General features: G+C 43.6%; 1 protein-coding gene across 1 annotated transcript in view; it reads left to right on the forward strand.

Annotated features, from left to right (window-relative positions):
• Positions 1–13,625, forward strand: part of CAMK1D (calcium/calmodulin dependent protein kinase ID) — a 225,865-nt gene that overhangs the window by 69,221 nt on the left and 143,019 nt on the right. The window lies entirely within an intron of this gene.

Genomic DNA, 13,625 nt, shown 5'->3' on the forward strand with positions numbered 1-13,625 from the left:
CTTGCTGAGAGTTTTTCAAAGGTGTGCAAGTAATAATAGAGGATTCTTCAGTCTATCAAATACGTCTCCCAGGCAACTTCTTGTGATGCTGAAGCTAGACAAATCCAGAAGCAAAATACAGATTGTGACATGGCCATTCATCAGTGGATGTAAAATAAATAAATAATGGGTTGGATCAGGCATGCCCTGAGAGACATGCATTCCTTTAATGTGGGATTAATTCAAGGAGGAGGTCTGATGTCCAGCTGTACAGGATATCAGACCACCTGATCATCATGGTCTTTATATTCATTAATGAATACTCTTTGTTTAGCTCTGCTGAGATGATCCTGCATGTTGGAAGATCAAGTGTTTTGTGATCTTTCTTTCTGACTTTCTGGTTTTTAGCTTGTTCATTCTCCTAGATGGTGTTCCCAAGAGTGAGACTCCTTCCTGGGTGTGTTTGTCCCATCTGGGATTCCTCGCCTGCAGCTTCTTTCTTCTTTCTTCATTTTGTCCCTTGCAAATGCGCTCATGCTCATGTTTGTTCCTTCCTAATCACCTCTATACAGGTGAATTCTGGACCTTATGGTATCTTTCACCTGAAGGATGGGCTTTTGTTATTCTGGAGAAATCACCCGTATGATTTTTCACTAGGATAGTGAAACCCAGATAGAGCTATCTCCTTAAATAACTGTTTATGAAATAGGAGCACACAAAACAGCAGGGTTGATAATTTGAATTCCTTGTCTGTTCCTTTTGGGCTTTGCATACATATTGCTTGCTTATTTAGTGGTTACTTTCTACAGTTGGTCCAGTCAACCTGAGGATACAGTAGTTTCATTTCTGAAATCCTGTTCCTATGGCATGTGTTCATCACCGTGTTCTGGGAGCCTTGCAAATGTGGAGTCCTGTCCCTCCCATATACGAGAACATATCTCAAGGTACACCATGCGCACTTTCACATATGGATTTGGCTTTTGGATGTCATGGGCATCCTAAAATCAGAGTGGACATGGCCTGCAGAGAACACCTGTAGTTCCTTATTCTGCTCATATTTGATGCTATTTCTAATTCTGGTTAATTATTTAATCTGTCTATTTGAATCAAGGCAAATGGGTTTAGGAAGCTGTGCTAGCTGCTGTAAATTTTCAGAGATGTAAAACGAAGCAGTATTTTCCATCTGCCAACTGAACAAACCAATGTGATTCTCCTAATCTTTTCACATTTACTGAGAAGTAAGTAATTATATCACTCAGTACAAATCAATATTACATCATCACGTTTATGCATCTGTATTTGAGAGTAATGCATCTTTACAGAAAGAAGGGAATAATGTAATTAAGGATAAGCAAGTACACTGATGTGAATTTGCCTTTGGTTGAACGCTCCTTGCTTGAGGTCTAATGAAACTTGTTTAGTCTAAAAATGGCTTATAAAATTAACTGGGGCCAAGTTCGTCCCTCGGCTGCATGGTTGTATGGCTGATTGATCCAGCAGGTTAGACTTCAGCACATAGCTGCTAGCACATGGGCTTGTACCTACCAGTGAGGTTCAGATGGAGTCCTGCAGAGTAAAAGACACCTCTGAAATCATCGGTTTATGATTTTTTCTGAAACAAATATTGCAGCTCTCCCCATCCATTCAAAATGGGGCAAATAGACCTAAATGCTGATGCTCAAACTTGATCACAGCCCCTTCAGAACAACACAGAACTGGGGGCTGTCGGACAGTTTGGCTGAGAACTAATTGTGCTCATTGGATGAGTGATTCCCAGAATCTGGTTTTCCTCTGTTTCTCTGTGATGTGTTCATCTTTCAGATATGCACCACTAAGGGAAAAGTTAATGTTTCTGCAGTTGTAATGTCTGGTAGCCCAGTTAGGGTATGCAGAAATGTTGCTGGATGATGCTGGGCGAAGCCTTCATCGGCATCCCGGGGCTTGCCCTCCTGAGCGGTGCCGGCAGGAGGGCTTCAGGAAGGTCGCAGTGGCTGCACAGTTGGATGTGGGTCTGTAAGTGATTGCCGGCCCCGCAGGAGGACCCATATTTTTGAGAATACAAGGCAGCGTTAGCCCCTTCTTCCACAAGCATTTGCTTTCTTTGCTTCCAATGTGCATGCTCTGCAGCAAGGATGTGTTAGCAGCTGAACAGGGATAATCCCCTTTAGCACCAGCCTTGGACCAGGACGTGCCCAGGACTTGGTTTGGGTTTGCAGCCAGCGTGGCCTTTGGCGTGCATGTTCACAGCAGGGGCTGTTCCTAAGAAGGGTGGGGAGTGAGACTTTCTTTCTGTGTTTCAAGGAGATTCTCCAAGGGGAGGAATTCAAGTGTCTGAAAAGAAGGGAATAAGGTTCACTCACAAAGACAGCAAAGACAATCAGCCTCATCTAAATGCTGCACAGGAGTCCTCTGCGCTGCAAGCAGTTCAGGCAGTGCCTGTTTCATATGTATTTCTTTGTTGTTATTGTTTTCTTTTATTATATGCTACGTTATTTCTGCTGCCACAACACCTAGAAAACACGGCTCGGTCTTCTCCAGAGTAAATGCATTAAAGGAGATGCGATTTACTCCATAAGTGCGATGAGGCAGGACCACACTCACACCAGCTGCTGCCACCTGGATGAGCAGCACTTGTGCCATCTCTTGGCAGCCTGAGCAAGCCGAGGGGCCCTCTCTACTCAGATGGGGTCACAGTCTAAGGTGGACCAGAAAGCATGTAAAAAGTCACATATATTATCTCATCATTCGCTCTCTACAACTCCCTGAAAGGAGGTTGTAGTGAGGTGGGTGTTGGTCTCTTCTCCCAAGCAGTTAGCGATAGGACGAGAAGAAATGGGCTCAAGCTGCACCAGGGGAGGTTTAGGTTGGAAATTAGGAAAAATTTCTTACAGAAAGGGTAGTCAAGCATTGGAACAGGCTGCCCAGAGAGGTGGTGGAGTCACCATCCCTGGAAGCATTCAAAAAATGGGTAGATGTGGCACTTTGGGACATGGTTTAGTCTAGTCTACCCTTGATTGGTTTAGTGGTGGACTTGGTAATGTTAGGTTAATGGTAGGACTGGATGATCTTAAAGGTCTTTTCCAACCTAAACGATTCTATGATTCTATCTTCTAGTGTATGTGCCCTCTTCCTTTTATAGAGTTTTCTCGGAATTAGAGGCTTTTTTCTAGGTGTGAACATCAATTATCCCACCAGCTTCAGTTAGCAAGTTTGATTTAGACCTATGAGCCTGTTCTCATAACTAATCAAAGCTTTTAATAACATTAGCTATAGTGACACCTTTGTAACTTTGCTAAAAATTACCTAACACATGTCAAGAGCTTTGTTATATTAACTTGAATAGTGACAGGATTTATCCAGTCAGTAGCCAGCCATTCTCTAAAGAATCAGTTTATTTTGGATGCCTACCCATTTTTCAAATGCCTAATCTTTGCATGTTTTCCTCTGTCATTTGTGAATAACTTTATTGCACGTTCTGCACTACAGAAAAATCAAATTGGAGGTCCTTATCATACAGTGCTTGCAATTAAAATGAGGGGACCAGACATAATGAGAGCTGGCAACAGACTGTGGAGGGTTATGTGGAGAGACAGCACAAGAAGAGGCAGATACTCATTCTTGAGAGATGAGTTTTTTGCAAATAGTACAATTTGTGTTATGCCAAAGTTTGGATTAGGGGCATCTAATTGCAACTAGTGATGGGATCAAGTGGGCCAAGTGCCTATTAACATGTATATTAACAAGACATATGAACTGGGTGAAAATCTTGGTCCTTCAAATTCAATAGAAATTTTGTCCCTGACTTCAGTGCAGTCTTTATTTACTCTACCACTTTAAGGAGAGGATCATTTTGTCCATGCCAGTCTAGTCCATGCAGCTGGGAGGATAGATGTCTCTTCTGGAAGGCTACTACCTCCTGATTTAGAGAGGCAAACGTCTCCCAAGCTCAGCGATTGCATTGCAATTATTCCAGGGATTAATTGCCATAATTCAGTAACAATCACATCTGGAGTTTGCTCCATGAACCACCCCTTGGGAGAAATAACCTCACTGTATCTTCATCATTTTCACCATACTGCTGAGATTTTAAACTCCTGGAGGAACTGTGTGTTTGTATGAGGCCTGAAGTTCTTGAGCTCTGGTTTTGGTTGAGCCCTCCGAGTGTGATCATATGGTGATTAACCCCCACTGAAGGTGTGTTGTCATACCATAACCTGCGCTGAGCTTCGCAGGAGAGCCTTGGTGGATCTGTGTCTGCTGCTTGCGGAGGTGAACATGGTAAAGACAGCGTCAGGTTTTCACTGATGATTTCAGTGAGTTTTCAATTCACTTGATGCCTAAATTTGAAATTCAAATTTTTCAGACAATAAATTCTTTTTTTTTTCCCCTGAAGCCCCTACTATTCATAGGTAAAACAAGATCTTAGAATCATAGAATCAGAGAATCGTTTAGGTTGGAAAAGACCTTTAAGATCATCCAGTCCAACCATTAACCTACACTACCAAGTCCACACTAAACCAATCAAGGGCAGACTAGACTAAACCATGTCCCAAAGCTCCACATCTACCCGTTTTTTGAACGCCTCCAGGGATGGTGACTCCACCACCTCTCTGGGCAGCCTGTTCCAATGCTTGACCACCCTTTCCGTAAAGAAATTTTTCCTAATATACAACCTAAACCTCCCCTTGAAAGGTTTTTTTTCCGTTTCTGAATAGTCCCCAAAACATGTGGCATCTACCACTACCCAGGAGAGCACAGCTCTCAACCCACACCTGCTGAAAAACAGTGCAGGTTTGTTTTTCTTTTTTTCTGTTTGCAATCACCTTCATATATGCCCCATACTCCCAGGTCACATAGGGACTTAAAGAGACAGTCTGGCCCAAAGTTTCTCAAATCAGGGTAAACTGAGCCTGGATGAAGGATTTTTTTGTCTGCTTTGAATGTTCTCTCCTGCATCAGTTTTGCAGTGGAAATGAAGAAGTTAATGCCTGTCCTGTGTGCTTGAAATTTTAGCCCTGCTTACACAGCCAGGGTCAGTTTTGGCACAAGCATGATGTCTTCATGGGCACTGCCCAAGATGGACTGTGGAGCTCTTCTGGAATAAACTGCACTGCAATGTATATTTAATAACTTTACCTTTCAGTTAGGTATTGAAAACAATATGTCAAGTTGAAAGGCAAATAAAAACCTTTGTGTAAATATGCCCTAGAGGTAGGTTGATTGAACTGGTGGGGTTTTTTTATTATTTCTGGTGTCTTGTGAGAAAAGTCATTGTTGGAGAGGTGATGCACTGCTGGATTTTATAACAAGGTTCCAACAGAAATTCTAACACAGAAATAAGTGCGGATTTTTGTTTGTTTGTTTGTTTCAATTCAGCTCAGGTTCTGTCTTTTAACTACACACTTTCTTATGAGAGTTTTATATTAAGATTCCTGACCAATTCATGTTAGCTTTTAGGAATCTCTCTTTTCTAATGCCCAGCATCTTTCTTACCGTTGTCACCAGTGGGTTAAGTGTTGGTGGCAAACTCCCACCTTCTTCTGTAGACCCTGAATTTCAGTATGTTCTTCAAATATTGATTATGGATTGGGTACCAGAACTGTGGCTTTGCTCATTTTATACCAGTACAATTGCTCAGAAATTATGGATGTACATGCAATATTAGGTTTTGCCTATTTTTTTCTAATTTGATAGTGTCTAGATGCTCTGGGAATGGGCATACTCGAACTGAGGCTGTGGTCAGTAGGGACAGAGAAGTGAACCAGAAGTAGACCACTAGACCAGTAGATAGTAGTAGGAACCAGGGAGATGTGGGGCCCCCTGAATGAAAAGGGAAGGAAAAGGTAACAGATCGTGAGATGTGGACATTTTGCACTTACATGTTGATTAGAATGAGCTGCAGCATAAAAGAAATGCAGATGCTAAATCTAACACTGTAGATAAGCCAAGTTTCAGAGTTTAAATAATTGTCATCTGGTCTTCCCGGAATCACAAAAATCTCCCTAAAAATAATGAAATTATGCAAAAATTTTAGTTGGGTTCTTGGTTCCGAGCCTTTAGGGTGTACTTGAGCCATGCAGTCAAACTGTTCCCTGCAACCCTGAAGGCTAACAGATACCAAAATAAAGCAAAATAAAAATGAAAGCTGAGCCACAGCATTACTCATGTCTTTACAAGCTCAGACTTTACAAAAAAGACCCACAAATACCCAAAGACTGAGGACAAACTTGTAAGACTTGGCAATATCATTACTGTGAGTCCAGGAAAAGCAGAGAGTGAAGTTGTCTAGAAATTGATGGTGAATTTAGGTTGTCTGGACTGAAAAGAAAACCAAAGGCATTATTAATGATAAGAAAATAAGTATCTTACAAATTCTTTCTTTTTTTTTTTTTTTTCCCCCCCTTAAATATACAGTTTAACGTGCCATTTTCAACTTAGGAAAGAAAATTTATTTTATTTTTGAAGATATATTCTTTCCAACTTGACAGTGCCCTTTTCAATAATTCAGTGAGATTGGTGAGCAGTAAAAAGGAGTTGTAGTGAGTCAACTTTGCAGCTCGGCGATGAGTGGCACTGCAGCCTCACCACAGATAATAAAGGGCAGAAAGAAAGAGCAGGGAACAGAGCCTGAAAATGAATAAACTTGCTGAAACATTCCTTAGTGACAGACCTATGGAGCAAAGAGAGACATAAGTCTCTCTCTCATATTATCTCTCTTTCTCCTTTTGCATGAGGAAATTATGCCTTGAAAATAGCCGGAAAAAATTGCATCGTGTAGAGCATTAGAGTTGCCTCTTGGATTTATTTTAATTTTTCTTTGGCAAATTTTCCTGTGGGAAACACAGACACCAAACTTTATTTGACCCATGTTCTACTTGGGTTTTTTCCTGTTCTAAAAGTGTTCTTTCTGCTTTCTTCTTCAGAAAATAAGGGAAGGGAAAGCAGCATGTGACCCTAGTTTTTGGTATGAAATGTGACAGGGTAAGCAATGGTACTAAACCAAGAAACTCCCCCTTTTCTCCTTCCGGGCACCAGCAAAAGCTTACATCTTCATGCAAACTGTATATTTTAAGATTCTCTCTCTAATAGGGATGTACTGGACTGCGAGGTTTTAACCATCGACTCTCACAATTCACTAAACTGATCAAAGGGGAGGTTTTCACCAGCAAATCTGTGTCTCCTGGGGCCATCTCTAGTCACACACAGAAAGAGGGTGAAAAAAATAAGGAGCTGCTTCCCTCCTCTCACCCAGCATGGATCAGCGTGGGAACTTGAACTCGGCTCCCCAGCAGCTGACAAAAGTAGGAACTTTGCCCTGAATCTTTGATTCAGGGAAAACCCTTTGGCTTGCTGTCATGTCCCACACCCTGGCAGGTTTAGAGGGCTGTCAGATATTGGTTGATCCCGTAAGTCCTGCCTACGTGGAAGTATTTTTGGTTAATGATGGAGCTTCCCGTTCTAAATATTTAATATCTCTCCTGCTGATGTTACACATCAGAGCTGGAGACTGCAACTGATTTCCCTGACCATAAGGTGATATAAATGAGAAAACTGCTTTTATGTGACAGAGAGCATGTTTCTCTGGCTTACTCTGCGGTGGAGGGCACGCTTTCCAGTGAGCACATGAGCATTGCTTGCACGCAAACAAAACCTGGAAGGACTTGAAACGATAGACTCAAGCCAAGGCAATGGTTTGCTGTGCAAGTGATGGCACTGCTGAAATCCCCCTGCCAGTTAGGGATGCTGTCAGTGTTTCATTTTGAGGAAGACCCTGGCATGCTTCGCACCCAGTAGTAGCTGCAGGACATGGCAATATGGGCAGGAGGCACACGGGGGCTAAAGTCATCTAGAGTAATGAACCGATGGAAGAAGAAATTTGGAGTCATGTCTCCAAGTTACTTCAGATTTTCCCTTCACCTCTCACTGAGGTCAGCGGTTTGTTAGAAAGGGTGGCTGGAGTGGAGCACACTGATGCTATCAGAGATGTCAAATGAACTTGGCTTTTTCTGAGAATAGTCACAGGTGCTTTCTTTAAAGCAGGATGGAGAAGTACAGTGTCAAAAGTGGTGCTGGCATTGTGCTCATAGGGATGAAGGGTTATAGCATGTCCCACCCTATTTCCCATGGCATAATGTAAAGCATTACATTAGCAGGGATTAGAACCCAAGGGATTTCAAAGGATAAAAAGACCCATCTTAAAGAAATAAGCCAATATTTACATAATGAGGGTTAGCACAAAGTTTTCCCAGGGCTGGGGTACTCTGTTACAGTCCTATGGTGATGCTCTTACACCTTCCTCTAAAAGAATGGATATAAACCAGTGTCATAGGCATTGCACAGCACTTGCTTTACTAGATCCACCTTCTCAATGGATATCTTGTATACTGGGCATCAGAAAATCTGTTGAGAGGGAGAAGAGGGAGATCATCAGCTGGTATAAAGCAGAACAAATCCATTAGGGTCAATGGCACGCAGCTGGCGCCAGCTGAGGCACTTGCTCATATGGCTTTTCTCCGCAGAGCCACAGTGGGTTGTTTGGTTGAAAGCTGGTAGGAGGTGGAAATAGTTGTCATGTTGTGTGTATGAGAAAGGGTCTTGCCCATATGCAATGGGTCACTGCATGGGTGGGCACGTACCAGTCCCAGTGCACCCTTGCACCCAGGAAGCCCTTGAATTGCTGATCATGGGAGGTCAGGAGAGTGAATCAGGTGAAGGATATCTCCATATTTTCTCTCTTTCTTATGCTTTTTATGCAAACTTTTGTTACAAGTTGGGAGATATTTTGCTAGACTGGCCTTTGGTCTGACCCAGTGTGGTGGGTCTTCTCCCACACAGGCAGGTTGTTGAGCAGGTCTGTAATTTCCACAGCAGATGGACAAAAGGGAAGACACTGCGACCCAGTTTGTCTCTCTTGCTCTGCTTCATTTAATTTCTCTGGCTGAATGTGTATAAGCAGTATGGTGCTCCTATTGCAGGGCGAATGCCCATCAGGGTGGTCTCCATTAGTGCTTTTCAATGTATGGGCAAGAGGGCAAACTCCTTGCAAAGTTACTCATTGTGTGTAGCACTTAGAGATAAACTTGAAAAAAGAACGGTTTGAAATCTGCGGAGTATTCATTCCTTGATGATTCTGTTTATGCACTTAAATTATTAGAAATGCAGGCTGAGATTTTTATGGCTGACAAGTGGTGACATCTCATGGGGCTGGTTCCAAGCCTGGCTGTGGTCGCCTGGCTGCAGTGTGGCGTCAGGAGCCCTGCACTAAACACACAGAGCTGGACTGGCAGCCACCAGCATATTTGACGTGATGCTGTTGAGAATTTTGCAGTAGGAAAGTTTAAGAATAGGGCTGTTTTTTAATGCCCACTTCGAGCAGAGGCTCTTGCGTTCGTCCCTGGTTTGCAGCTTTGACGCCCCTGCTGAAACATGGGTGGATCCGTGCAGGCAGCGTGGGGTGCAGCGGCATGACTGGGTGGCAGTGAAAAGACGTCCATGCTGCAGTAATGTCCATGATGTTGGGGCCATGGAGAGAATGTTGGTACCTAAAGCAATCTCCTTGGTGCTCTTAGCCTTTCTCCCCATGTTGACTGCAGGGTTGATACGGGAGGAGCACTGTCAGCCCAGGAAAAGGTGAATCCCTGATCCAGCCCCAGCTGCAACCTGTGCTGTCACTTTGCCTGCAGCAGATCAGGATGGCTGATGGGCAAGTCTTGTTGATTTGTGTCTATCGCCTGAACCTCCATGGATCCTCCATGCAGCTCCTCCTTCCCTATTTCCCCGACTGGTGTTCCGGGCATCTGCCCTCTTCTCATGTTTTATGGCACTTGGGATCAGCTGTATAAAAGGACAGGATAGTTTGAAAGCGGTGGGGTTGGCAATTCAGAGCTTGGTATGAGCTGATTTTTCCTCCTGCAAAACAAACTGTTTCTAGTTCAGAACTAGCTCAGATATCTCTGTGGTTACTCTGCTGATGATATACAAGAAGGACAGAATTCAGCCCACTTTTGCTTAGTTGGACTGACTATGCAAAGAGAATGGGGGTTAAAATCAACAAATCCCAATTTTAAAAATTTTTTTATCCCTTATCCCTGGAGATATTGCTTAGGATGCAAAGAATGAGCAGGTTCATGGAATATGAAGGTGCTTTTACAGATGCTTTTTGAAGAGCTACACTTGAAGTGTTTTGTTTAGATTTTTAAATGTCAAGTCAGTTCTACTGGTTAATTGAGATTTAAATATTAAATAGGTTCCCAAACAGGCACAGGCTGTGCAATGTCATGTCCGATATTACACCTGCCACTCAGCTACCTGTCCCCTTCCATTTAAATCGCTCAAAATCAAGCATGTGTAAAATTTGGAAGGGTTGCATTAAAGGGCTGCCTGCATTCCCTCATCCTCTCTCTTTGTTAAGTACTTAATTATTTTTGTTGCCTTTTTACCTATTCATAAGTGGGAACTGCTCTGTGTGTGATGTGGGTAATTTTTCATTGTATTGTGCTTCCAAATTGACATTTATAAATTAAGCAGCGGTGTACCATCCCAGAGAGAGCACCATTGTGGTACAATTAGAAATGTAATTGCATGGAGTCACCTGGGAGGCAGCTGGGATGGGGAAGGCATTGCAGATATTAAGAGACGGGGATGACATAGGTAATGCCAGCGTGCAGAAAACTTGCCCAGACGATCCCATTAGGATTGCACTTGCCAATTTGCTTTGGGGAGGGAGGGTGGAAAAGGCATTAGAGAGCTGAGTGCAGGGCCTGCTTTCACTGAACTCAGCGGAGATTTTCTCTTTGGCCTCATCCTGAGCAACGTATTGATTCTTAATGTGAAAATCTTAGATGCCTTATGCTAGCTGTGAAGAAAACGCTGCAAAGAGCAATTAATTTCTCTCTTTCTGCATGCTGAGACCTATTACTTGGGCAAGTCCTCAGAGGGTGGGTCCCTGAAGACCCATGCTACCACCTTGTTCCCTCCCAGCTGGGATGCTCTCCCAGATAATGTTGCAAAGGGCTGGGCTTTCCGGATCAAACTGAGTCAGATCCAAGCTTGGAGAACTCGGCAGGGGAAATCATATGCTCCCTAAGCTTACTGGAGTTGTGTTTACTTCTACTTTTATCACACAGGTTGGCTTGTAGCCTCCTTTCAGATGTGATTATCATCCTAATTGGCCCTAATGAGAACTACACATGCAGAGGAAAGGGGATAACGTGTTCCTCCCCCCAGTCTTGTTCTGTCTCCAAATTACAAGTAATAGGAAAGGTGTGTCTCTTTAGGTGTGCTCTGCATTGCTGTTGCTCTCTCTCATCATGACCTTCAGCCCCTGAAGGTGTTTAACACGGGGTCGTTTAGTTTCTTTAGCTGTATGAGGCTGAAAAAAATAATTAGGGGGGATACCGGGGGTTATTTTTCCCTTCCTGAATTGGTGTTAAGACTAAACAGGCAACTCTGGAGACATAAAGCTTGCTGCTGGTGGCTGCTCCAGGTCTCTCCCTTGTGCTGCCAGCGCGCGTCAGCCCTGCCCCGGGAGAGGCAAACCTCCCGTGTGACGCTGCCCGGGTGTTTGCGGCTCCCTGGCAGCACTGCCGTTGTACGGGACCGGTCGGAGTCTGTGCTCGTGGGTTTCGTAGCATGTGACTGAGTCGGATCTATCGAATTTGTTTCTCGCTGGGTAAACACTGCCTCATGGTAACGTGCCAGGGACTGCTGACCCTGGCTGCATTTGAATGAGTGGCCTCCTGCGGAAAGTGGCCCTCAGCAGTTTTATGATTAACATTTTAATGGCATGCTATCAGGAAACTTTTTTCCCAGGAACAAATACCCGGAAACCCCCCTGTCTTAGCTGCTTCTCCGGTTGGAGTTGTCACTGCGCATTTGCGAGGTGTGCTGGAGGCTGTCCAGGCTCGGGTGAGGAAGAGGTTTCCTTGGAGCTCACTGAGGTCCTCCTTTATCGCTGGGAAGTGAAAAAACTGCTTGCATGATTATATCATTTCCTCTGTTTTCTGCTTAACTAGATAAATAACACTCTGGACCATTTATTAATTTAGGCTGTTGTGATTTAGTCAGTGATGCGTGGAAGGATGCCTCTAGTTTATTGGGGTTGCATCCCATTTTGGGGTTGGGATTGACAGGGTGATGCACAGCCTGGGCTTTTCTTGAGCTGTCAGAACAGACCGTCAGCTGCCCTGCTATACTGGGGAGAAATTAGGTGCTATCCTTCATATTTATGTGCCTTCTTGGGAGCAGGGATAGGTGACATAGGGAGCAGCAACTGCAGGCCACCCCCAGCCCCACCATTTACCCCGCATGTGCCAAGACTGCGAAGCATGAAAATGGACATGGTGGAGCTGGTCCTGGGGGACAGGAGGGGACCACCAAAAAGCAGCAGATACCTTCCTAAACCACCTTCCTGGTAACAGCAGGAGCAGCAAATGGGTAGCTTTCCAAGGGTCCCTGCCCCTTCTCAAGGCAGCAAAATTCAATCTGGCTTATATTGCCAAGAAGCTTTGAATTGACTCTGTCCTTAGCTGATGTGACTCAGCGTACCATAAATCAGTGTAGCTTCATCAGCACAGTAACTTGGGTAAGTACCAGCAAAGGACCTGGCCCAGAGATAACATGGAAATAATATAGAAAGCTAGGTATGAATAATTTCAGAATATAGATGTAGTCATGGTAGTAGTAATAATAATAATATTTTCCCTAGTGGGAGAAAAATAGACCTTTCATGGTTGTTGTGCCTGGAGCTATTAAATATGGATGAGACAGATGAAATGCTGCTTCTCCTATTACACAGAAATGAATAAACAGTAATTCTCAATCACTATATGCATCTCGGGCTTAAAAAATCCACAAAAACAAGTTAAATATGAACACCTGCTAACATTCGCATATAATAAATGCTACTCTGAAGCTTTTGTCAACAAAGAGAAAAGATTTGCTTCCTTGTAAAGACTCTGATGGCAGCTCAACCAAAGTGTATTTACACTGCTAAAGTTAGGAAAATGGATTCACTGTGAAACATGGGGGTCCAATAAACAAGTGTACTTAACTGTTGGACTTGCTGGGTTGACGATGCCGCTGGATTACTGCAGATTTAGTGGCAGGGGATGTAGAAAGCAAGACGCACTTCTGAAAGTTTAGATTTTTGTGGTAAGATGGCAGGGAATGATGCCAGCTTTTTAGCGAATCTCTTTTCCGGGGAAGAACTAAGCTTTAGCCCTTACCGTGGATGACATGCATGTGGGGACAGCAGTCTGTGAGAGTTTAACAGAGCTAAAGCAAAAGGTCTAGGGTGAAAACAGGTTCTGTCTGTGGTGCGATCTGGCAGCATGTGAAGATGCTCTTCCAGTTCAGTAATGGGTGTTGGACTGGGGGGACCTGGGGTTTGTCTGCTTTATGCCCTCCCTGCCCTAGTTCCCATGTATTTCATTCGTGTGGTGGCACTGCCTAATCCCATAAGGATATTGTAAGGAAAAATGCATGAGAAATTTTGAGGGTTTGGGCTATTATAGCTGAAGGGATGCAGAGGAAAATTATTGTGTGCCATTTAAGATGTTATAACTAAGTCTTGGGATGTGAGCTTTAGTTTAATAAGCGGTAGCTACTTTCTAATCCCCCAAGGAAGAGACGATTGTTATCTGCAG

Source organism: Pelecanus crispus, chromosome 1 (assembly GCF_030463565.1).
Source record: "Pelecanus crispus isolate bPelCri1 chromosome 1, bPelCri1.pri, whole genome shotgun sequence".
In the NCBI taxonomy this organism is placed as follows: domain Eukaryota; kingdom Metazoa; phylum Chordata; class Aves; order Pelecaniformes; family Pelecanidae; genus Pelecanus; species Pelecanus crispus.